Source organism: Physella acuta, unplaced genomic scaffold, assembly GCF_028476545.2.
Source record: "Physella acuta isolate Inbredline_101_S28 unplaced genomic scaffold, ASM2847654v3 ptg000372l, whole genome shotgun sequence".
Classification (NCBI taxonomy): Eukaryota; Metazoa; Mollusca; class Gastropoda; family Physidae; genus Physella; species Physella acuta.
The window spans coordinates 442,769-469,874 of record NW_026731891.1 but is presented as its reverse complement, the minus strand read 5'-3'; the positions used below and the strand labels follow the sequence as shown (position 1 = coordinate 469,874).

Below are 27,106 nucleotides of genomic sequence, written 5' to 3'. Positions count from 1 at the left end.
GGCTTTTGATTTGGTGACTCAATATTCTGACCATTTGGATTCTCTATCTCAGGAGGTCTAATTTACATTTTCTGACTCCAGACAACTTGGTTCACTCATATCAACAGAACTTGGTTGTGGAACAAACTGAGTTGGTGTGAACTGTTCAGATTTGGTGGGATTGACAGATTCACACTTATTACCTGCACAAGTTATTTTTAACTGGTCTGCATGTCTACGGACAATAAGTCCATCATTTGTTTTTACTTTATAAGACACAGGTCCTGTACATTGAACAATTTGACCTGGTATCCATTTTTCCTTTCTCCCATAATTTCTTAGATACACATTCTCATTAACACCAAATTCTCTTTCAATGGATGATTTGTCATGATTTACTTTTTGTGTATGTTGATGTTGGGAAACAGACCTTTGAACAGTTGGATGTAGTAGGTCAAGATGAGTTTTAATTTTCCTACCACATAGCAATTCGCATGGTGCAACATCTGTTGTTATATGAGGAGTTGTGCGGTATTTGGCTAATAACCTGTTTACTCTTTCATTGTCACATTTAGCTTCTTCTGTTTGGTATTTACTTTTGATGTTACCCTTTTAGTTTCTTTTAGTTTCTGTAAGTGCTAATGATGTTAGCAAAGTTGTTTGATGATCACATTCCTTCTTACTTAAAGCATTTGAAATTGCCATATCACCATAATCATTTATTAAGTTACAAATACTTTGTTTAGGCAACTCTGACTGATAATGGACTGTATCTTCTCCATCTTTTATATTATCTTCACAAAGGTTTTTATTTCTTATTTTATATGGCCTTAAGTCATCATTCACAGACTCTTCAGGCCAACCATTCTTACAGTACTCATATACTTTTATTAAGCACTCATCTTTTTGTGTTTCTCTTTTAATATCATTCACATCTATATTGGAGTTATCCATGATAGTGAAGAGAACAAATACATCTTCTGGTACATAGCTAAGGCTTTGGTTTTTTAAAGGTAATCTACTAAGACTATCTGCACTATTCTCAGATCCAGGTTTGTATTTCAATTCATAATTGTATGCAGTTAGTGTGATAGCCCATCTTTGAATTCTTGGTGAGGCATGCTCAGGTAGGGTTTTGTTTTCTCCAAATAAACCTAGCAATGGTTTATGATCTGTAAAGATGGTGAACTTCCTACCAAACAAAAACTTATGAAATTTCTTAACACCAAAAATGATGCCTAAGCCTTCCCTATCTAACTGAGAATAATTTTTCTCAGCCTGGTTCAAAGATCTACTGGCAAAAGCAATGGGTCTGTCACTCTTCTCATCCATGTGGGACAAGACTGCTCTTACACCATCTGGTGAAGCATCACATGTTAATATAAGTCTTTTCCCTGGGTCATAGTGAGTTAGTAAGGTGTCAGAAGACAAAGCTTCTTTTGCTGTATTAAAAGCAGCTTCTTGTTGTTTACCCCAGTGCCAAGTTGCATTTTTCTGTAGCAGCTTGTACAGTGGTGATAGTTTACCAGACAGATTTCCTATGAACTTTGCATAGTAATTTATCAAGCCCAAAAAAGCTCTTAGTTGTTGGGTATTTTCAGGTTTGGGTGCTTCTTTAATGGCTTTTGTTTTCTCAGGTTGAGGTCTGATGCCTTGTTTGCTCAATATATAACCAAGAAAACTAATTTCTGTCAACATGAATTGACATTTATCTTTGTTTATCTTTAAACCTTTTTCACCAACAATTTTCAATACTTTATCAAGTGTTTTAAGATGTTCAGTGTCATTCTTACCAGTTATGTACACATTGTCAAAGTACACACAAACATTTGGAATATCCTTAAAAATACTGTCCATGACAGCTTGGAAAATTCCAGGGCTAGATGATATGCCAAAACATAGTCTTTCATATTGGTAGAGTCCTTTATGTGTGTTTATTGTCGTATAGACTTTTGAATCTGGATGCAGTTCTAGTTGAGTGTAAGCATGACTAAAGTCTAATTCAGTGAATTTGTCTCCTCCTGCCAAATTCAAAGAAATTTCCTCAATGTTAGGTATAGGGTACCTATTTAGCTCTATTTGCTTATTCAGTGTAGTTTTATAGTCTCCACAAATTCTTATAGAACCATCCTTCTTTAACACTGGCACAATGGGCGTTGCCCAATCGGAATAGTCTACCTTCTTTATGATGCCATTAGATTCCAATCTACTTAGCTCATTTTCAATTTTATTCCTCATTGCATAAGGTGGAACTCTAGCTTTGCAGTTTCTTGGATTTGTGTCTTTAATGCTTATCTTCACTGTTCTATCATTTAGTAAACCAGAATTACCAAAAACACATTTATTTTCAGATATAACCTTATCTAGTGAAGTAAGACTAGATTCTTTTGCATTGACCACTGAAAATATACTCTCCCAATTTAACTTAAGATCACTTAACCAGTTCCTACCTAGTAATGGTGGTCCATTTCCTTCAACCACAAGAAGAGGAAGTTTAACACTTTGACCATTATAACTTACATGAACCATACACTCTCCTATTACCGCAGAGTTTCTTCCAGGCATCTCTTCGGGGGGGCAAAGCCCCCCCGAAAAAATTTTACCGCCCCCCCGAACAAAATGAAATTTATATAATTTATATAGAAAATATATACTTTTAACAGTGTCCGCCCCCCCGAAGAAAGTTTACCGCCCCCCCGAAGATTTCAAGTGCCCCCCCGGAGAAAAAAGTCTGGAAGAAACACTGTATTACCGGAACATTGTCACCAGTGTATGTTGTTAGGCACTTGTGACATGGCTGTAGAGGCACTGATCCTCCTGTGACAGCGTCAAAATCTTTCTTTGTTATGACTGTTAGAGATGCTCCAGTGTCAAGTTGGAAGCTGATGCTCTTACCGTTGATATTAACTAGTACATTGATGGGAGCATGACTTATTGATTTCACAGAGAACAGGTTGAAATCCGGCTGCGAATCAGTTTGAGCATTTTCACAGGTAGAGTGGTTCATTGGTTGGGTTAGGTAGTCTTGGTGAGAGTTAATATAGTGCTGCCTTTGGTTGCGGTACTGTCTTGACTGGCTAGATTTAGCAACAGACGAAGACTTTGCAAAGCAGGCCTTGGCAATGTGACCTTGCTTACTGCACTTATAACAGGTTGCAGACTTGAACTTGCACCGATGAGATGCATGGGGACCTTTGCATCGATGACATTTTTGATAATTATTACTAGATTTAGATCTAGGCTTTAAACGTGCAGGCTGTTTAGCATAAGTTGGACTGCTCTGATGGGGTTGGTGTTTGTTGACTAACCTGCTGTTTACTGCATGGATCTCTGAAGACGCTAGAGATTTTGCCGCATCTGATGACTGCTGGAATGAAGTTGCGAGTTGTATTGCTTTTTCTAATGTTAGATCTGACTCGAGCAGCAACTTTCTTTGAACATCAGGGCTGTTTACACCTGTCACAAACTTTTCACATAGTCTGTCAGACAGCGTATCGCCGAATTCACAGAATCTACTTAGATGACGTAAAGAAGCAACATATTCTGATATTGACTCGTTTGGTTGACGAGTCCTACCGTCAAATCTAGCTCTACATAGAAACTTTGATGGGGTAGGCGCATGGTGGTCTGTTAGCAATTTGCTCAGCTCGTTAAAGCTCTTGGTAGTTAGACTAGCTGGTGCGCATAAGTCCTTTAGTAGCCTAAATTGTTGAGGCCCTATGACTGTTAACAAAACAGCTCTCTTTTTGGCTTCTATCGTCACGTTGTTTGCTTCAAGGTAAAAGCTTAACCTATCTAGGTAATCCTGAATGATTTCATCATTCGAATCAAATTCTTTTATTTGGCCATACAGCGCCATTATTCTAGAAATACTTAGCTAATATGCTCTAGCAAACCTCTTTTTTGCGTAAGTAGGTGCTCTTTCTAGTGGATTATTTATCCTTCGTCGCCAATGTGATAGATTGTAATCACTGACGAGGAGCCACATTGGTTGTTAACAGTAGTTTATTCACACCATGAGGAAAGAGAGAGAGACGGAAGTCACGAGAGACTTATATACATAACATGTAAGGGACATCACTCAAGATAACAATATAAATATAATACTAATACAGACGAGTGAGTTCCCTTGACCTCACAATTATCTCAATCTATTACAAGTTTAAGTAATTAAAAAACATGTCTATATTCCGAGTTATATAAGAATATTCAAGAAAGTTTAGGGGAGATCACTCCCGGTTTATTTTACTCTATAGCACATTCTAAAATATTAGTAAGCCAAAAAGTAAGGTGGCGGGCATCACCTATTTTAAATCGACAAACTCCTTCCATAACTTGTGATTTTCCCATATAATATGTACATGTACCCGTATATGTACATGTACCCGTATATGTACATGTACATATACTAAAATAAATAATAAAAAAAGAATCCCTAATTGAACTACAATATAACATCAATGTTATAGCGCAAGTCTGTTCTGCATTATATGCATAAATGTATTATAACAAGAACTAAAACTATCTCCTCAATAATAATAGTTTATTAATAGATCATCGCTTATGAATACAATAAATTACGCACCTCGCTTTTAGTCTGTTAATTCGTGTTTCGTCTGACGAACATGTCTCTTATCTAACTGTCGCGATCCGAACAGGGCAGCAATCACAATGACAACAAGGCGGTTCCAGGCGGGGAATGCTTTTTGCACATCACTCCATGTACACGCGGAAAACCCGAAGTGAGCCGATGATCGCCGAAGCAATTTGAGTTATGTGCTTTGTGCTTTGGCGCCTTCGGCGTTTATCGGATGAGTTCGTGGCGTTCGTTCCATTCGTTCGCTTCTGGTTTACTGCGTGTACAGAGTGTGATGTGCAAATGGCACTAGCCGTTCCAGGCTAGCGTAAAGAGTGCAGTCTGGCTCGCCGCTATACAAGTTGGGACAAGTATCGAACATATTTAATAAAGGAATGGGGCCAGTGTTTCTTCCAATTTGGGGGTGGTGGGGGGGGGCGCCATGGCGCCCGCGGGCACAGGGTTGGGAACCCCTGCTCTAAGGAATGGGGCCAGAGTTTCTTCCAATTTGGGGGTGGGGGGGGGGGGCGGCGGCGCACTTGAAATTTTTGGGGATGGACACTGGTAAAAAAATATATTTTCTATATAAATTCTATTTCGTCCGGAGGCTCGTTAGCTGGGGACAACCACTCTTCTAGGGAGAAAACTTCAAAGCAAATCCAAAAAGAAAAGCAGGCTGAAATCGGAGTCATTGGCTTAATTGTGTTGGAGAGGATCTCTTCCAACACTAAAATTGAGAACAATTTGTACAAAGTTATGATATTTCATTTCTTGATCTAATTAATCTTTAATCAATATGGCGACACTACAGAGGCGTAGCGAGGGGGGGGGGGGGGAGGCGGGGGTGCGGACCACACCGGGTGACACCATTAGGGGGGTGACACCAAGGCAAAAAAGAGCAAAATATATAGAGAAAAACTCGAGGGGGGGGGAGTGCAAATCGAAAGTTTGAGGGGGGGGGGGGGTGCAAATCGAAAATTTGAAAAGTTTGTCCCTGGGAAGGGTCTCTATGCCTCTGGGGGGGGGGGGGGGTGACACCATTAAGTGCCGCACCGGGTGACACCCGACCTCGCTACGCCACTGCGACACTAACACCATAAATGATTGGTTTTCATCCAATCGCCAAGAAACTTTGAGAAGTCGTTGAGTATATTCCAGGAAGTGTATTTTTAATGACATTTTTCTGAAGCACTGCCAGGAAGAAACTCTGACTTTTAAGAAGGTTTCTGGATTAAATTTTTATTTCGGTGGGCCGTCATAAAAATCGAACCTACAGGAGCAGCTAAAATAGATCTCAGGGAACTTATCAATCATTTTGCAAACTAAAAAGCATGAAAAAAAAAATTGTGTTTGGTTAGTGGCGTCACAAGGTCGGGTGTTACCCTACTCGGTTACTAAAGGTGTCACCCCACATCCCCAACAATTTTGCATTTTCGGTGAGGTGTGACCCCTCTCTCACTAATCTTTTATTATTTTAGCTGGATACAATTCAGTTTTGAGAGGAAATTGTACAATGTTTTGTCATGGTGTCACACATAAATGTTTTCATCCGATGCCGACCACACCTCTGCCCCCGCCTTATGTCGATACTGTGTTACTGCGTTTGTTTACTTATAATATGTTACAAGCTTACAGTTAGGCTAATTTTATAGCTTATTTTTATAGCTTATTGGTTCACGATGGGGCCCACTAATAATTTTTGCGTAAGGGCCCAAAAATCCTAGCTACGCCACTTACCCTTCCCCGCGCGTTGTCGCGGGAATAGAAGAAAGTACGACGGAATATATAAGAAGGGTTTCACCCATGCGTTACCAATCCTATATTTTAAAACTCGTGATATTTGTAATAGATTGAAATAATTGTGAGGTCAAGGGAACTCACTCTTCTGTATTAGTTATATTTATAATATTGTTATCTTGAGTGATGTCCCTTGTGTACTTCCTTCCGTCCTCTCTGGTATTACCATCGTGGTAGTTAGACCCAATAAACGTGTTATACACAACCACAGGCTTCTGTCGTCAATCTATTATAACTGGCGACGAAGGATAAACATCTACTAGAAAGAGCACCTACTTACGCAAAAAAGAGGTTTGCTAGAGCTTATTAGCTAATTATTTCTAGAATTATGGCGCTGTATGGCCAAATAAAAGAATTTGATGCGAATGATGAAATCATTCAAGATTACCTAGAGAGGTTAAGCTTTTACCTAGAAGCAAACAACGTGACGATAGAAGCCAAAAAGAGAGCTGTTTTGTTAACAGTCATAGGGCCTCAACAATTTAGGCTACTAAAAGACTTATGCGCACCAGCTAGTCTAACTACCAAGAGCTTTAACGAGCTGAGCAAATTGCTAACAGACCACCATGCGCCTACCCCATCAAAGTTTCTATGTCGAGCTAGATTTGACAGTAGGACTCGTCAACCAAACGAGTCAATATCAGAATATGTTGCTGCTTTACGTCATTTAAGTAGATTTTGTGAATTCGGAGACACGCTGTCTGACAGATTATGTGAAAAGTTTGTGACAGGTGTAAACAGCCCTGATATTCAAAGAAAGTTGCTGCTCGAGTCAGATCTAAAATTAGAAAAAGCAATACAACTTGCAACTTCAATCCAGCAGTCATCAGATGCGGCGAAATCTCTTACGCCTTCAGGGATCCATGCAGTAAACAGCAGGTTAGTCAATAAACATCAACCCCATCAGAGCATTCCAACTTATGCTAAACAGCCTGCTCGTTCAAATCCTAGATCTAAATCTAGTAGTAATTATCAAAAATGTCATCGATGCAAAGGTCCCCATGCATCTCATCAGTGCAAGTTCAAGTCTGCAACTTGTTATAAGTGCGGTAAGCAAGGTCACATTGCCAAGGCCTGCTTTGCAAAGTCTTCGTCTGTTGCTAAATCTAACCAGTCAAGACAGTACCGCAACCAAAGGCAGCACTATGTTAACTCTCACCAAGACTACCTAACCCAACCAATGAACCACTCTACCTGTGAAAATGCTCAAATTGATTTGCAGCCGGATTTCAACCTGTTCTCTGTTAAATCAATAAGTCATGCTCCCATCAATGTACAAGTTAATATCAACGGTAAGAGCATCAGCTTCCAACTTGACACTGGAGCATCTCTAACAGTCATAACAAAGAAAGATTTTGACGCTGTCATAGGAGGATCAGTGCCTCTACAGCCATGTCACAAGTGTCTAACAACATACACTGGTGACAATGTTCCGGTAATAGGAGAGTGTATGGTTCATGTAAATTATAATGGTCAAAGTGTTAAACTTCCTCTTCTTGTGGTTGAAGGAAATGGACCGCCATTACTAGGTAGGAACTGGTTAAGTGATCTTAAGTTAAATTGGGAGAGTATTTGTTCATTGAAGAATGTAAAAGAATCTAGTCTTACTTCACTAGATAAAGTTATATCTGAAAATAAATGTGTTTTTGGTAATCATGGATTACTAAATGATAGAACAGTGAAGTTAAGCATTAAAGATACAAATCCAAGATACTGCAAAGCTAGAGTTCCACCTTATGCAATGAGGAATAAAATTGAAAATGAGCTAAGTAAATTGGAATTTAATGGCATTATAAAGAAGGTAGACTATTCCGATTGGGCGACACCCATTGTGCCAGTGTTAAAGAAGGATGGTTCTATAAGAATTTGTGGAGATTATAAAACTACACTGAATAAGCAAATAGAGCTAAATAGGTACCCTATACCTAACATTGAGGAAATTTCTTTGAATTTGGCAGGAGGAGACAAATTCACTGAATTAGACTTTAGTCATGCTTACACTCAACTAGAACTGCATCCAGATTCAAAAGTCTATACGACAATAAACACACATAAAGGACTCTACCAATATGAAAGACTATGTTTTGGCATATCATCTAGCCCTGGAATTTTCCAAGCTGTCATGGACAGTATTTTTAAGGACATTCCAAATGTTTGTGTGTACTTTGACAATGTGTACATAACTGGTAAGAATGACACTGAACATCTTAAAACACTAGATAAAGTCTTGAAAATTGTTGGTGAAAAAGGTTTAAAGATAAACAAAGATAAATGTCAATTCATGCTGACAGAAATTAGTTTTCTTGGTTATATATTAAGCAAGCAAGGCATCAGACCTCAACCTGAGAAAACAAAAGCCATTAAGGAAGCACCCAAACCTGAAAATACCCAACAACTAAGAGCTTTTTTGGGCTTAATAAATTACTATGCAAAGTTCATAGGAAATCTGTCTGGTAAACTATCACCACTGTACAAGCTGCTACAGAAAAATGCAACTTGGCACTGGGGTAAACAACAAGAAGCTGCTTTTAATACAGCAAAAGAGGCTTTGTCTGCTGACACCTTACTAACTCACTATGACCCAGGGAAAAGACTTATATTAACATGTGATGCTTCACCAGATGGTGTAGGAGCAGTCTTGTCCCACATGGATGAGAAGGGTGACAGACCCATTGCTTTTGCCAGTAGATCTTTGAACCAGGCTGAGAAAAATTATTCTCAGTTAGATAGGGAAGGCTTAGCTATCATTTTTGGTGTTAAGAAATTTCATAAGTTTCTGTTTGGTAGGAAGTTCACCATCTTTACAGATCATAAACCATTGCTAGGTTTATTTGGAGAAAACAAAACCCTACCTGAGCATGCCTCACCAAGAATTCAAAGATGGGCTATCACACTAACTGCATACAATTATGAATTGAAATACAAACCTGGATCTGAGAATAGTGCAGATAGTCTGAGTAGATTACCTTTAAAAAACCAAAGCCTGAGCTATGTACCAGAAGAAGTATTTGTTCTCTTCACTATCATGGATAACTCCAATATAAATGTGAATGATATTAAAAGAGAAACACAAAAAGATGAGTGCTTAATAAAAGTATATGAGTACTGTAAGAATGGTTGGCCTGAAGAGTCTGTGAATGATGACTTAAGGCCATATAAAATAAGAAATTAAAACCCTTTGTGAAGATAATATAAATGATGGAGAAGATGCAGTCCATTATCAGTCAGAATTACCTAAACAAAGTATTTGTAACTTCATAAATGATTATGGTGATATGGCAATTTCAAATGTTTTAAAGAAAATACATTAGTAAGAAGGAATGTGATCATCAAACAACTTTGCTAACATCATTAGCACTTACAGAAACTAAAAGGGTAACATCAAAAGAAGAAAAAGATTTTTGCCATTTAATACACCCACTTCAAATACTGGATCACAGTTGCAAAGTGATATGGTCCAGAATATTACTCATAAACAGTATTTTTGGTTACCAGGAAAGCACTATCAGATTACCTGAGAAAATTGATCAATCAAAGAAATCTATGTCAGTTAAGGATCTGAATAATAGCATAATACTTTCAGATGCCAATTCAAAAATAGTTCCATTAAATCATGACAACACATGCATTGAAAGAGAATTTGGTGTTAATAAGAATGTGTATCTAAGAAATTATGGGAGAAAGGAAAAATGGATACCAGGTCAAATTGTTCAAGGTACAGGACCTGTGTCTTATAAAGTTAAAAATAACTTGTGCAGATAATAAGTGTGAATCTATCAATCCCACCAAATCTGATCAGTTCACACCAACTCAGTTTGTTCCACAACCAAGTTCTGTTGATATGAGTGAACCAAGTTGTCTGGAGTCAGAAAATGTAAATTCTGGAGTTAATGATTTAAATCCTAGACCTCCTGAGATAGAGAATCCAGATGGTCAGAATCTTGAGTCACCAAATCAAAAGCCACTGAGAAGGTCAAGCAGGACAATCAAAGTCCCAAATAAGTTAGACCTATGATTCTAAAGGTCAAAAGGACTTTGACATTATTGTTTTGTATTTTGATTATGTTGTAGCATATTGTGCATTGTTTGTAAGGATGTAATCTACCATAGTGTTCATGTTACAATATAATTGGTGATTTTAGGATACTATCAATTGTTCTATTGAGAGATGTGTTATTGTGTTCTAAGGGTAAAGGGATGTAATAGATTGAAATAATTGTGAGGTCAAGGGAACTCACTCTTCTGTATTAGTTATATTTATAATATTGTTATCTTGAGTGATGTCCCTTGTGTACTTCCTTCCGTCCTCTCTGGTATTACCATCGTGGTAGTTAGACCCAATAAACGTGTTATACACAACCACAGGCTTCTGTCGTCAATCTATTATAATATTGTTTTCTAAAAGTGAGTTATTTAAATGTAAACAATGCCTAAGCTTGGATCATAAATATCGGGACACGGGTTTACCTACACTACCACATGAAAACCTTGAGTGTACATTAATCACTCACCGAAATAATGAGGTAGAACACACTTCGGTGACCGCCCATGTGTCAGGGACGTAGAGGGGCGTTCTCAGGAGCAAACCCTCCATCCCCCCCCCGATTACACTACCGCATAGGCGCGGCGTACCACCACTGGCTCCTTAAAACTAACAGGCCATCGTGCCTGTTAACGTCATTCGCTAAAGTGACACAAATGAACATGATTTGAAACAGACATTTTTATTTGCAAGACACGCCTGATTCAATTTAGTAAGCGTTTGTAACGCCTCATCCTATCCATTGTCTATCATACTGATTAGACCGAACATAGTCACCATAGCGCTCACGGGAAACACAAAGGGGCCAAATCGCATCCTGCCGGGGGGCCACCCATGCAAAATTAAATCCCCCTTCCCCACCACCCACCCCTATCCCCCCTCCCACCCCAGAAACCTTCTCGGGAGTATTCATCAACTCCCTAAAGTTTTATGGCACCGGGATCAACTGTGTCGAACCGCAATCAGAGTTTCTTCTAGGCATCTCTTCGGTGGGGGGGGGGGGGGGGCAAAGCCCCCCCCCCCCCCGAATTTTTTTTACCGCCCCCCCCCCCCCCGAACGAAATGAAATTTATATAATTTATATAGAAAATATATACTTTTAACAGTGTCCGCCCCCCCCCCCCCCGAAGAAAGTTTACCGCCCCCCGAAGATTTCAAGTGCCCCCCCCCCCCCGGAGAAAAAAGTCTGGAAGAAACACTGACCGCAATCGTCTTTTATTTTTATATACCGTATTTAGAGAAAAATCCCACCATTCCGTGGCGCCGCCCTTGCGAAATTAAAAAAAAATATATTTTTAAACAGAAACCTTCCCCGGAGTGTTCTAATCAACTCCCCACAGTTTGATGGCGATCGGAATAACGCCGTGAAACCGCAATCGACGTTTATTTTTATATACCGTATATAGAGAAAATCGCACCCTCCTGTGGCGCCGCCCTTGCGAAAATAAAAATGATTTTTTACAGAACCCTTACCTGAAGTGTTCTAATCAAGTCCCTGAAGTTTGATGGCTATCGGATAAACGTTGTGAGACCGCAATCGACTTTTATTTGTATATACCATATATAGAGAAAAAAATCGCGCCCTGCCGGGGCGCCACCCCAAAGAATTTGAAAATGATTTTTAGCGCAGATACCTCCCCAGGAATATTCTCAACATCATCCCAAAGTTTCATGGCGATCTTGTGAACGGTGTCACCGCAATTCACTTTTATTATTTTTATATACCGCATATAGCGAAAAATCGCACTCTCCCGTGGCGCCGCCCTTGTGAAATTAAAAATGATTTTTATACAAAACCCTTCTCCAGAGTGTTCTAATGAACTCATTAAAGTTTGATGGCGATCGGATGAATGGTGTCGAACCACATCGTACTTTTATTTTTTTATATACCGTACATAGAGAAAAAACAAATCGCGCCCTGCCGGGGTGCCACCCCGAGGAAACCTCCCCAGGAATATTCTCAACAACTTCCCAAAGTTTCACAGCGATGTGATAAGAGGTGTGGTAATGCATAAAAGACACACAGACAGACATACAGACAGAAAGACAGACAGACACACATAAATTGCTTTATATATATATATATATATATATACATATATATATATATATATATATATATATATATATGTAACTAGTGTAGGCCTAGTTACTAGTCACTATTGTTAAGAACGCAATAGTGCAGGTGTTGGACTGATAAGCCAAGGCGTATTTTGGGAAGCAATACGACAAAACCGCTGCGCAGTCACAGTCTGACGTAATAGTGCAGGTGGTCTAAAAATCGGACTGTACGACAGAGCTGCGCAATTAATATTCTGATGCAACGATGAGAATCGATTACGAATACGATTACGAATACGATTACGAATACGATTACGAATACGAGGAGATAAAATAGGAAGGAGACAGTTGAGAAGGGGAAGCCGAACTGTAGAGACGTGTTAGGGGCAGTATCAAGTTGGTTACTGAACGGGGTAGACGTATTGTGTTATGTGAGGATAGGAATTATGGACACGTGCATTCTGTTATGTGAGGACTAGTGAGGACAGTGGGGGTCAGTTGGTTCATTGTATTTTTGTGGAACATTGGTGCATTGTTATGTGGAGCATTTCTATTGATTCATGTAATAAAGAGATCAATGTAAACCTGCATTTCCGAGTATCTATATTGTGGTCGATGTTGTGTGCTGGTCAAAGGTAGCACGAGTAAATACACTCGGTAACATTTGGCTCTGTCAGCAGTGAAATCGGTAACATTTGGCACTACAAGCAAATAGACTCGGTAACATATATATATATATATATATATATATATATATATATATATATATATATATATATATATATGTAACGAGCGAACAGTTACCCTGCTCGCAACGCCACATGTTACGAGATTATTTGCCTGTAGTGCCAAATGTAACGAGTTTAACCACTCATTCTACACAACATCGACCACAGTAGAAATACTCGAAGATGCAGGTTCGCTATTGATCCTTTTATTACATGAATCAAGAAATGCTTCAAAATAACACAATGAATCAACAGGAATGCTTCACAATAATAGTCTGAATCAACTGACCCCTAACAGTCCTCACTAGGCTTCATATAACTGAATCCACATGTCTATCGTCCTTCTTAACCCAAGACGGCTAACCCGTTCTATAACCAACTGTCACACAGACTGACTGATCTAAAGCGAGCGATCGAAAGAGAGCGAGCTCCGCCGTCCCCTCCTATTTATCCCTTGTATTCGTACTCGTATTCGTACTTGTATTCATCCGTAATCGATATTTGTAATCGATGTCTCCGACTACTAGTTGCGCAGTTCTAACGTACAGCCCGATTAATAAAACATCTGCATCCTATCACTCAAAGTTGACAGGCCGTCTGAATCCCCTCGTACCGTTTCCCAAAATAGCACGCGTTGGCTTTGAGATTGTTATCAGTCCGATTCAATAAGCCACCTGCTATCAGTTGCATCAGACTGTAATACTGCGTCGCGGCTTATCGTTCGTTATCAGTTGCATCAGATTGTAACTAGTAGTTAGGCCTACCCTAGTTACATCCACCCCTGCCTTTTTTTGTGTGTTTTCAACCACAAACAACGCTTGGCAGGTGCATTCCTCCAAAGTCCATCGCACCATCGTAAAAAAATTTATTGTTCCACTCACTGTCCACGTCGTCCCATTCGTATACGATTGACAGTTATACCTATTTCACATATCAACTGTGTCTACATCATCTTCCTGAGACACAAAACAGTTCTAGAATTCACATCCACCCTTTCCATTTGGTGCCTTCACCAGTTCACTTTTATAGCTTTTTGAACAGTCTGTTCTCATACCAGCGCGACCATGAAAGAATTGATGGTTGCTGACAAAAAATTTCGTCTTCCTTCTGTTCCTCAAACTTCTCCGCGGACCACTTATCTGATGGTCTACTGTCTCTCTGCTTCTGGGAGGAACGGGATCCTCTTTGTTGCCGTTATCCTCCACTTGTGTATCGCTGTTGTTCTGTTGATGGTGATATGGTTCCGGGATGGGTATGTGAATTTCCGTTGTAACTTCCGGTTCCCTAATTGTCTTAGGTTTCTCTGTGTGTAACTGCTCTTCTTGCCTATTCCAATATTTCTTTAATTGAGCAATGTTCGCCCACCGATCCGGTTTGGCGTGATCGATGGGTCTTATCTTAAAGGGGCCACCTGCTACTTTAGGCATCTCCACGACTTGCCATATCTCCTGTCCCCAGAGGTCGTGGATCTTATTTCTGCCTAACGGGTGGCTACGCAGTAATACCCTGTCGTTCAGTTTGAGTGGCGGGTCCTTTGTCTGTACCGGCGGTTCCCTTCGCCGAGATTCATGTTCTAGTCTTTCCTGTACTACCCTGTACATTTCTCTAATTCTTCTCATATGTTCATTCACATATTCCAGTGCGGTGTATGAGCCAGTCATACTCTCCCTTTTTCCTAGGAACAAATCAAGAGGGAGTCGAGCCTCCCGTCCGAACAGCAACATGTGTGGCGCAAAGCCCGTTGTGGCATGGGGGGTGCAGTTGTATAGATATACCAACTCTGGGAGAAAATCCGGCCAACGTTTTTTCTGTTCAGGTTCTAGGGTACGCAGCAAATCATGCATGCTGCGGTTGAACCGCTCACACTGTCCGTTTCCTTTCGGATTAAATGTGGTTGTTCTAGATTTGTTGATCCCGTAGTGGCTGCACAGTTGGTTGATTACTTCTGACTCGAAGGCCCTTCCTTGGTCAGAGTGTAATTGTCTTGGTATGCCATATTTGATGAACCAATGTTCTATTAATACCTTTGCCACTGTTTTGGCAGTCTGATCTCGTGTGGGCACCGCCACCGTCCATTTGGTGAATACATCAGTCATTACCAACACATGTTCCGTCCCATCCGATGATTGCTCCAACGACGTAAAGTCCATAGCCACAATCTCTAGTGGTCTTGTCGCTAGTAGGTGTCCTGATGGCTGTCTCATTTTGACAACTGGCATTTTCGCATGCTGACACCTCACACAAGCCTCACAATGGCGTTTGACCTCCATTTCCATATTGGGCCAGTAACACCTCCGTCGTAATATTTTGTGCGTCCTGTCCTGACCCTGGTGTCCTGCCCTGTCATGTGCCAACCTTAGCACTTCTTCTCGTAATTGTCCAGGCACCACCACCTGGTGTATTGTCCCATCAATTTGGTCATGAATTCTCCGCATGAGAACACCATCCTCTATACTGAGACGGTCCCACTGACTCAGTATTTTCTTTGTTTCTCGACCAAATTGTTCTCTTTCCCTTCTTCCTGGGAATTTTTGTTCCTGGACGTATTTCAATAGCGGTTGTAAGCCACTATCCGTTCTCTGGGCATCTCTTATCTTTTGGTGATTAAGGCCGTTAAAATCACTACTGTCCATAAGTCCGGGCTCTGTGGATATGTGCTCCACCCCGGTCTGCCCGTTTTGCATCACTTGTATCCCATGAGGGATATCTGTTGACGCTCTGACCTCACATATTCCTGTCAGTGTTTCTTCCTCATCGCCCGGTCTCTCGTAAGGATTCCTTGATAAGGCGTCCGCATTGACATTGGACCGCCCCGGGCGATATTTTATCTCCAGGTCAAAGAGTGCCATTTCTGCTGCCCATCGCTGTTCGATGGATCCCAGCCTTGCTGTAATTTGAAGTTCTTTTTCAATATCTGATAATTTTTCTAGTATGCCAACACTGTTCTGTTGTCTACTATTTTTATTTACTTCTTCCGATAACAGACACTCTAAAGATGAACATTTCTCCTGTGCTTTTAATTTGCATGAACTTTCCCTATCCAGTTTCCTGGTTAACATTGAGATCTCATTCTTAAGTCTACCCATTTCTTCCTTATCATCATTTTTCTTAGCCAACAAATTGTTCACTTGAAACTTTTCAACATTCAAGTTCATTTCACAGTTCATTTTTTTCATATCGGATAATTTCTCTTTCATTGTTTGTTTCCTTTTGTTTCTTACGCCATAACCTCGCCGCTCTGTAGCCTTGACCTGCCCTACAGAGAGCGATCGTTTCACCGGACAGTGTTGTGCCATATGTCCGGGTTGTGAGCGGGACAGGCAAATTGGTCGACCATCAGCCGTCCGCCGGAGCGATGGACCGGCGGGTCGCGGCTGTCCAACCTGTCTCTGTTTTGTCCCGTTCTTTTCCTGATTCTCAGCTGTTGACCTGCTCTCTAACCTCTCCAATCGTTGGTCAACCTTCTCCAGGTGAGCCAACAGCTGAGCCATCATGGTTTCCACCGTGCCGGTCCCTGTGGGTGGGGATTGTTTCTGTTCCGGCACAGAGACTTTGTCTACCGAACAGTTCAATTGGTCCTCATCCTCGGACCTGCGGATCGCTGAGTTCCTGACCTGAAGGAAGGTCAACTGCGGGTCTTTGTGGACCTCCTCTTTCAACTCTCTCCTTAAGATCGGGGTTGCTAGCCCCTCGATGAAATGGTCCCTCAGTAGGCGTACATCCATGTCGGGTATTTTGCCCTTTACCGCTTCAAAGGCCCCGTTCATTCGGTGTGAATACTCCATCACACTCTCCGCCATTCTCTGCTTCAAGCCTACTAACACCGTTAGCAGTTGCGAACCCGACCGTCTCTCCCCAAAGGTCTCCATAATCAGATCCAGCACCTTATCTGGATCTGATTGGATGGTTTTATCGTGGCATTTTACCTCTGCCCTGACCGTCTCTCCTATACTTCCCATCAGCAGTCTTAATCTTTCCTCTGGTGACATGTATCTTGAGGCCCAGGCAGCCCTGACCTCTTCACTGAACCTGTTGGTTAAGGTTGGATCACCGTCCCCGTAAAATTTGTTGATGTGGGACTCACTGGGCAGGACCACAATATGGATCGGCTTTTTGTCCACATTTTGTCCTGGTCCCTCTGGAGGCAAAGGGTCATCTTCACCGTTGCCTATCTCTGGGCTTTCTTCATCTGGCTCAGATTGTTGGGCCAGCAGGAGTCTCTGTCCCTTTCCGATATCTAAAATACCACTCCCGCGTCTGCCCCTCACACCAAGGAAAAATGTTGCAGCTATGCAGCAGATAGTGTTGCCCAAAAGGGAGATCATGACACATTTCCAGTGTCTAAGGGTTACATCTATCTCTTGGTTGTCATCTTTGCCTAGTATTTGTCCAACAACCCAGTTGGAGATACCAATGACAATTATCTGGATGCTGGTGGTCAGCCCCATAGCTGTCCCCAGGGTGGCTGGTGCTACAACTAGGGGTATACTGAGCCACATGCTTGCAGCAGCAAAAGAGCATGTGACACCAAGCCAGAATGATAATGAAAGGTGTCTCATCTCTGTTCTTTTCAATTTCCTCGATTCTGATTTCAGTTTTCCCTTTTATTTATTTCCTTCAAATAAAAAAAGACGTTTCTTACCGTGTGTGTATGAAAAATTTTCCTCGTTCCTCAATTTTCACTGTCCCTGAATGTTCGAATTCACACACACACACTAAACACAGTTATGAACTAGGTTGACTATGGGTGCCTAAAACGGCAAGTCTAGTTGAATTCATCCTGTCCGACGACGCCAATTGTAACGAGCGAACAGTTACCCTGCTCGCAACGCCACATGTTACGAGATTATTTGCCTGTAGTGCCAAATGTAACGAGTTTAACCACTCATTCTACACAACATCGACCACAGTAGAAATACTCGAAGATGCAGGTTCGCTATTGATCCTTTTATTACATGAATCAAGAAATGCTTCAAAATAACACAATGAATCAACAGGAATGCTTCACAATAATAGTCTGAATCAACTGACCCCTAACAGTCCTCACTAGGCTTCATATAACTGAATCCACATGTCTATCGTCCTTCTTAACCCAAGACGGCTAACCCGTTCTATAACCAACTGTCACACAGACTGACTGATCTAAAGCGAGCGATCGAAAGAGAGCGAGCTCCGCCGTCCCCTCCTATTTATCCCTTGTATTCGTACTCGTATTCGTACTTGTATTCATCCGTAATCGATATTTGTAATCGATGTCTCCGACTACTAGTTGCGCAGTTCTAACGTACAGCCCGATTAATAAAACATCTGCATCCTATCACTCAAAGTTGACAGGCCGTCTGAATCCCCTCGTACCGTTTCCCAAAATAGCACGCGTTGGCTTTGAGATTGTTATCAGTCCGATTCAATAAGCCACCTGCTATCAGTTGCATCAGACTGTAATACTGCGTCGCGGCTTATCGTTCGTTATCAGTTGCATCAGATTGTAACTAGTAGTTAGGCCTACCCTAGTTACATATATATATATATATATATATATATATATATATATATATATATATATATATATATATATAAGATAGATAGATAGATAGATAACAGCGCGTGTATAATGTGCTCGCTTGGTCAGGTGTGTAGGGCTCAGAGGCGTAGCGACCCTTCCCGGCGCCCGGGGACAAACTTTCGATTTGCACCCCCCTCGAACTTTTCATTTGCACCCCCCGCCCTCAAACTTTCGCTTTGCACCCCCTCGACCTTTTCATTTGCACGCCCCCCCCCCCTCAAACTTTCAATTTGGCGCCCCCCTAATGTCGACGCCCGGGAACATATGTCGCCCCTCCCCCCCCCTCGCTACGTCTCTGGTAGGGCTCACGGTCAGCGCGACCACAAAAAAATGGGGAGAGGCAGTTTGTCATGGAAATACACGCAGCGTAATTTTGAGTATAAGTAATATAATGACGTCACGTTGATTAGCCAAATTTTCCCTAACCCAAATAGTCGTTGATAGCTAGACAGCCACAAATGACAGTAAAAATTCGGTCTACCGCATTTTCAGTTTTAAAAAAATGTATAACTGCCTGCAAACTCTGACTCTTTATGAAAAATAGTGGGTAAAAACCCTTTAAAATCTAGAGGCAGGGTACACAGCGTTTCAGCGCGATCACTCTTTCAATAAAGAACAAATTTAGATAGTCTTAACACATTCACACAATCACAGTAAATTTACATGCTGTAGACTTCGAGACATTATTATTTAGTCCTAGTAATAGATGTTACCGAAAACATCAAATCCATATATTACATTATCAGTTAATGTGCACGAGTCATTTAAATAATTTAGTAATGTTGCAGCATGTTTTGAGAGGTCTACTAAATTTTTGTAGAGTCCACAATGAGCGGGGTTAGTGGTGTGGGGGGGGGGGGGGGTCGTCGAAAGTGGACGCGTGTGGATGGGGCGGGGGGGGGTCTAAACTTCCAATTGACGTCCATTTATTGAATTTAACATCGAAGTACTACCATTTAAAAACAAACATGAAACTAATATATTGCATGTAAAAAAAAAATTAAAATGATAGACCATATTGCTTGTGCTTTTAAAACCTCCAGCTCAACGTATAAATAAGTCACTGTATGTATATCTACACGATTGTAGAAAAAAAGTCACAAGGAAAAAAGTCACAGGAATAAAGTCACTGGAAAAAAGTCACAAATATATATTTGTATGAAATGTGTTAATACTATTAGGTATTAAATATTCCGAAAGTGCAAATCAACTTACGATTAATCATCTAATATATAAAGCTCAATTCTGTATGTAAAAATAAGTTTGTTTGTTTGTCGTTGACATACTTCGATGGATTTAAGTGTTAGATAATTAAAGTCCTTATGGTCTAAATTTATGAGTTAAAAAATTAATATTGAAAGTTTTGGGAAATAATTTTCATTTATCAAACTGAAAGTAATAATTTTCGGCATGTTCATTTAACACAAGTTTTAAAAAAATATCATCTTTTACAAAAATTCTAATTATGTCTATATTTAGTCCTATAGCACTTACTTCCCTTTGATAAATTAGGAAAACACAATTACTTCCCTTTATAAAACCATTGCAATAGTGGAAAAGAATTTACTTTTTATTACTTTGTTTTGGTGTTGGGAAAAAAAAATAATTACATAATTAGCGGGGATTGATCAAGTGCAAATGTTGTAGGTATTTTACGGATAAGCTTGGAGTATTATAATTATAATTGTTCATTAAATTGAAACAGGCGCGTTCGGCGCATTCGTTTAAGTGAGTGCAAAAGACTATGAATAAGTTGGGGTACTATAGTCGTTCATTAAGCTAAAACAGGTGATTCCGCCCCGGGCGTTTATGTTCGCGTTAGTGTTTTCTTTGTGTTTAGGTGGGTTTGCGTTAGTGGTTGCGTTTTGATTTGGTTCGTTTTTGTTCTTTCGTTTTTCGTTTTTGTTTGTGTTTTTTCTTTAGGTTTGTATTTGTGTTTTTGGTTGGTTTTGCGTTTGGATTTGGTTTGTTTTCGTTTGCTTTTTCGTTGTTTTTTTGTGTTGGTATTGGTGTTTGTGGTTGTGATTGGGTTTGTTGTTAGGTTTTGTTTTCGTTTGCTTTTTTGTTTGTTTTTTCTTTGTGTTTGTATTGGTGTTTGTGGTTGTGGTTGGGTTTGTTGTTAGGTTTTTGTTTTCGTTTGTATTTGTAATTGTGTTAGCGTTATGTTTGCGTTTTGTTGTTTTGGTTTTGGTTGGTTGTGGTTTGGGTGGGCAATGCCGGGTTTATGATGATTACTAAACACACAGGTAATGGTCTTTAACAGAAAGGTTTTTCACAGAAGCCAGAGCAGGGCCTGGCCGGGACGGCTAGTTAAATGTAATGTGTGTAGGCTATATACGCAGAGTAATATTTATTAAAACATATTTTGAATGAAGTACGTAGGTTTCATTTCCGTTATAGGCCTATATGTAACTAGCTGCATACCCGTGCTCCGCCACGGTAAATCTTTTTTAGATGTACCAACTTGGGAACAGAACAAAACAAAGAAAAACACAACAAAAACACAACAAAAACACAACAAAAACACAATCCCAACACAACCACAATACAACCACAACACAACCACAACCCAACCACAACCCAACCACAACACAGCCACAAAGCCACAACACAGCCACAAACACAACTACAACACAACCACAACATTAGAATCACCAACTAACAACACGCTTTCCTTGGCGCCCGCGCCCAAATAGAGCCTTTCCAGCATAAAAAACAAACAAAAAACAACAAAAACACAAACAAAACACAACCACAACACAACACAACCACAACACAACCACAACACAACCACAACACAACCACAACCACAACACAACCACAACACAACCCACCCGGACTACGGTTCGGGTGGCTTAATGAAATCATGGGCCCAAACCTTTTCAGATATCAAGACAACAATCACCATCAACCAGTCTGATGAAATAGCTCCTGAGCTCTTCGACTCGCCTACAGTAATGCAAGTGACCATCAAATCAAGCAATCACCAGAACATCCCAGGGCACCTCTTGCGAAATATCATTAGCCCACACCAGATCTTGCTGCTCAACTATGGACGAGGGGATACTTGATACTTCTCGTCCAACGAGTTTGATGCAGCGGATCTGGACGGCACCACCAAAACACACGGTCCATACACTATGAACTTTGACAGATACTGCAAAGACAAAATCATCGGAACCTTTAGATGGGTCCCGCCTGCCATGAGCAACGAAACACTAAGCAAGGCACTTCAAACAATCAGCAAATCTACACCTACAATAACCACAATCCCACACACAAATAACCGCAGATTCACCATCCAGAACGACAACCCACAACACATCCCACACTACATCAAAATTACATACAAAGACACAACACGGAATATCCTCATTGCATTGCCAGGAAGGCACCAAGCCTGCCAGGTGTGCGGCTCGGACAGACACTGGACCAACCACTGCCAGTCATCAACACCAGAATTAACACCCAATGTACACCTGACAGCAACACAGGAACCAGCAACAACTGCACCCCCCCCCCCCCCCCCTCAAACTTTCGATTTGCACCCCCTCAAGTTTTTCTCTATATATTTTGCTATTTTTTACCTTGGTGTCACCTCCCTAAATGGTGTCACCCGGTGCGGTCCGCACCCCCGCCCCCCCTCGCTACGCCCCTGTTTTAATCTATTCCTATTATAATGTATTAAAACTGTTTTCTAAAACGCTAAAATAACGTCTAAAATTCGTTTTCTAACATTTCTTATCTATAAAGCAAAAGTGTGACGTCGCACCATCTGAACCCCTCCCTCCTCCTCAGCACACATCGTCACAAAATTACCGACCCCCCCCCCTCCCCCTACGAGTATGACGTCATTTATGGACGACCCCCCCCCCCCCCCCCCCCCATAACTTACTGTTATTAATTCAATTGCAAAAATCCTTGTTACTGTAGGTAATTATAAAATTTGGCGTCACTCTCCACAACAAAACCTTTTTCCCCAGGCAAAGTTTGTAACGTTTAGTTGATGTAATCCCCCCCCCCCCCTTTCATCGGTGATAATTTAAAACCGTGCTCAGATAAACTAACGATGTTTATCTATAGTCGGTTATTAATACTGCTGTATGTAGCGTTGATTTCTCTATCAAATTCGCTCGTTAAAGTGTAATTAACTCTAATTAATCATTTTTTAACTGTATATATTTTGCTATTTTTTTTCAGTGATGTCATCCCCCCCCCCCTAAAATGTGTCACCCGGTGCGGTCCGCACCTCCCCACTCCCCCATCGCTAAGCCTCTGCCCCTGCAACGGACTCACCGAACCCACGTTCGATCGAACTTAGGTTAGGCCAAAGAAATAGTAAGAACCACTGGTCTAGAGACTAGAGAGACTACCTAGTACTTTACTAGATCTAGTATAGATCTCGTATAGAGCTAGAAGAGATCTATATAGATTTATAGATCTATTAGTCTATTAGGGACCTAGAGATCTAGAGTCTAGATCTAGATTTCGATTTCTTGCTTTCAAGCAAGAGATTTACTGATCCGGTTTATCTTGATTAGATTCTACTTCCGTTACTACACAATCAGTGTAAGAAAAAAATAATAAATGTACGTGATACTGATAGACTATAGAGTACTAGATTCTAGATCTAGATATAATATCTAGATCTAGAGTAGTAGATCTAGATCTAGATTCATCTAAAATTTAGAACTAGACTAGGCTTCAGGGTAAAATCACGATATAGCGTCGGAAATTATTGGGCATTGGGTCGGGTAGGCCTAAGCCCTAAGATTGCCTAAGAAGTAATAATGTTTGTTGATAATGTTGAGTTTTGGTAACATTCGTTACTGTAAAACTGTAAAGTGTAAAAAAGTGTAAATACTAAAGTGTAAACCATAGATAATAATAGATAGTAGTATATAGTACTATAAAGCACCCCATGCGGATCATCTCAACGACAGAATCGTTGAGCCTCTCTCCGTTTGTGTTGATGAGAATAAAACCCTTTGGTGGTTTCTCAGTTGACACTATCGTTGTTAAACTGTAGCTTATTCTATACCGACACTTTCGATAAGCCACTCAATGACAGTGTCGTTGAGAATAGTGTAGGATCGTCTGTATATAGGGTCTACCGTTGAAATAATAAAAAATTAAAAGAAGAGTCAAGTGCATTGAATTAATGTTTTAACTTAATTTAATGTTTAATTGACAAAAAATTAGCAACAAGTAGGCCTACTACTTGTCAAGTAGGTCTAGTAGTAGTAGGCCTAAATTTAAAATATTATAAATAAAGTCGAGTGTAGTCTAATGCTTTTTTTAAGAAACACAGAAAAAAACCTGCTGAAGATTTGCGACAAATAGTCTAGCTCTAGATTCTAGTTCTGTTATTAAAATAAGACGATAAGATTTACTAAAGTTAGGCGCCTAAAGTAGTTAGAAGAACTAGAACAATGTTTAGTAGCAGCAATAATTAGCACATACACTTAAAATAATTAGAAATACAAAATAATTAGCAAAACAGTAGGCCTATTATTTAAAATAAAATGCAACTAAAATCAATCCTTGCACATTTTAAAACATTATGTATTATGTAGGCCTATTAAAAATAATATTGCGGCAAATAAATGATGGTTTACAGTTTTTCCGGTGGTTTCCGGAACGGCTCTACAGACTACGCCATGGTTTCACTGTTTTTTACTGCTGTACATTTCCGGAATAATAACCGATACTATATCGTGATTTTACCGGTTTCAGTAGCCTATATAATAGTATATAATGGGTAAAACTCCATTTTAGCGTATATTTTGAACTATTTTTTTTACTCTTCGCCTAATGTTCACCTCCAGTTAGTTATAATAGTTAGGCCTACTTAATTATAATTAGATAATCTAATCCTAATATATAAAAGCCCCTGTGCGCACCCCCCCCCCCCTCTCTCTCTCTGTCTGTCTGTCCGCAAAATATTTTCGCCGGACATCACATCAGAAACTGCAGCGATATATGGAGAACTTTATACGGACTTTTGTTGAAAATAATATGTTAGATGTTTTAAATGTATAACCACAATTTTATTTAAAGAAGGAAAATTAAAAATAAAGGCATATTCGAATGTAGAAAAACAGTTTTATTTATGCAACCGGAAAAGTGTTTAAACTTGGGACAAGAACGCATTTAACAATGACGTCGCTTATTGTTAACACTAAAAAAAGAGCACGAAACTGACGACGTCATCTTCCGAGTTTAGAATAAACAGAAATGAACTATTTCATTCAAATATTATTTAGATCTACGTACGCTATAAAATTTATACTATACAATTTTGCTCGGGCTAAACTAAAAAAAAAAATTTCTATTAGGATTCTAAATCTAGATATTCTAGATCTAGATATTCTAGATCTAGATTATCTAGATCTACAGAAAAACTAGACTTACACAGATGTAGACCCTACCTAGATATAGAATCTATTCAAATAATACATTTCTATAGTAAAGTATTTCAGGCCTTAATTACTTTAATGAAATCTTTATCTATGCAATTTGCTAATCTCTATAATATATAAAGCAAAGTTGTCGGGTGTCCGATAGGGCTTTTCCCGGCGCCGCAGGCGCTCCAAATTTGGCAAGATCTTGCCTAGGGGCGACAGAACCCGGGGGCCGGTTGGCCAAAAACTCTACGATGAGGGGGTCAAAACTGACCTCGACTGACAGGCGCCTTATATGAGTTAAAAATCGGAAAAAAATGTCCACGTAGGAACCTCTTCATAACTCCTGAGGTCATAGACCGACCATCGGGCGAATTAATTAAGCATTCAAATTCTGAATGTTTTCGAAAGCCTAAGCGAAGCTGGACAGCATGCCTAGTAGTTTAATAGTGTAAGCTTAGGCCTAAAAAACCTAATCCTCTGCCCTAAGCCAAGCATATGATAATGCATAGGTCCTAATAAATAAATAATAATACTAGATTCTAATCTAGATCTATTATTTCTAGGCCTAATAATACTGCCTGATACTAACAGAACTGTACTAACTACACTAGGCCTAATTTGTAAAAATATAAATTTATTAGTATTAGGCCTAGCCTAAATAAATTAATAATATGCCTAGGCCTAGTTATAGTGAATAAATTAGGTTGTCAAAGTTAGTCTAGTGATTAGGCTTAGTGCATGGGTTCCCAAACTGTGGGTCATGACCCCCAGCTGGGTCGCGAAGAGCTTTCTGGGGGTCGCCAACTGGTTAAACTAGCAATGAAAAAAATATTTAGAAGAAAATCTGAAACTCTTCTTTACTAACATCACTGGAAATAGAATCAAGAAGAAACAATGCATACTGTGCAAAGTTGTTCTCGTCATGAGTCTATGAAACTTTAAAAAAAACTAAAACGTCATTTAGAGACGATTCATTTGGAACACACAACGTCATGAAGCTAGTTGCAAACATCAGAGACTTGACTGAACAGGCAGTTTTCATCAAGGAAACGCATCCTTAGTGCAACCATATATATCAGACATGTTTGTAGATGTTAAAGAACAAATTTTGAATGAAATCAAACTTTCACCAATGTTTGCTTTTAAAGTTGATGGTGCACTATGTGTTCAGGTCAAAATTGGCCTTTCAGAAAAAAAAAGTAAAAATTAGCTCCCTAACCAAGGGGAATTTACTGCATGATTCACTGGAATATACCTTCCCCAATAAGACTCTTCCAACTCCACTGCTGATAAAAGTTGTAAATTGTATTAAATCGGGAGACCTAAACACCCATCTGTTTAAAGAACTGTGCAAAGACATGAATAAAAATTACTAGGTTCTGGTTTTCTCTACTACAGTACTCTGGCTGTCAAAAGAACTGTTGTATATCCTGTTTTTAAATGGAAAGACTGGAAGTGCAAGAGAAATAAGACCTTTTGATATACTTTAATGAAATAGAGTATATATTCAAACATCAACAAAAGCTTAACCTGAAGATTCAGTGAAAAGGAACAAATATTTTCTCTTTTTATGATAATCTCACTCTCAGGGCATTTTTATAAAAGCTGCAAAATTGGCGAAAAAAATTAAAATTGCCATGTTTTAGAAACTCTGCAGTGTGGTAGTTGAATCTGAGTGTGGCATTAAAAAACATTTGAAAGAGGAGATTTCTGGGCAATCTCTTGAAAACTAACTGCGGCGTTATTTTCCTGGGCTGAAAGAAGAAGATTAGGGAGAGGTTTTCCAAAAGTGTGAAAACACCCTCTTGCAATAATGTTAGAAACTAAATTTTAGCCAATATCTCATGTTGGTAAAATATATGTTTTAAATTGTTGATAACAATTGATCAAAATGTTTACTGAGCTTAGTCAATAGAGAAAAATTGCTTTTAAAAGTGCAATTTCAAGAGGGAT

The 27,106-nt window shown here is 39.8% G+C and overlaps 1 protein-coding gene across 4 annotated transcripts in view; it reads left to right on the top strand.

Annotated features, from left to right (window-relative positions):
- The first annotated feature begins 23,048 nt into the window (after positions 1 to 23,048).
- LOC131941744 (E3 ubiquitin-protein ligase HERC2) overlaps positions 23,049 to 27,106 on the top strand; it is a 216,560-nt gene continuing 212,502 nt past the window's right edge. For 2 of the 4 annotated variants that reach the window (XM_059301212.1, XM_059301209.1), the window contains exon 1: positions 23,283 to 23,335. The gene's annotated coding sequence lies outside the window, so the exon portion shown is untranslated. Of the gene's footprint in view, positions 23,068 to 23,282; positions 23,336 to 27,106 lie in introns of those variants that run through there. The other 2 variants (XM_059301211.1, XM_059301210.1) reach the window with 2 other exon arrangements.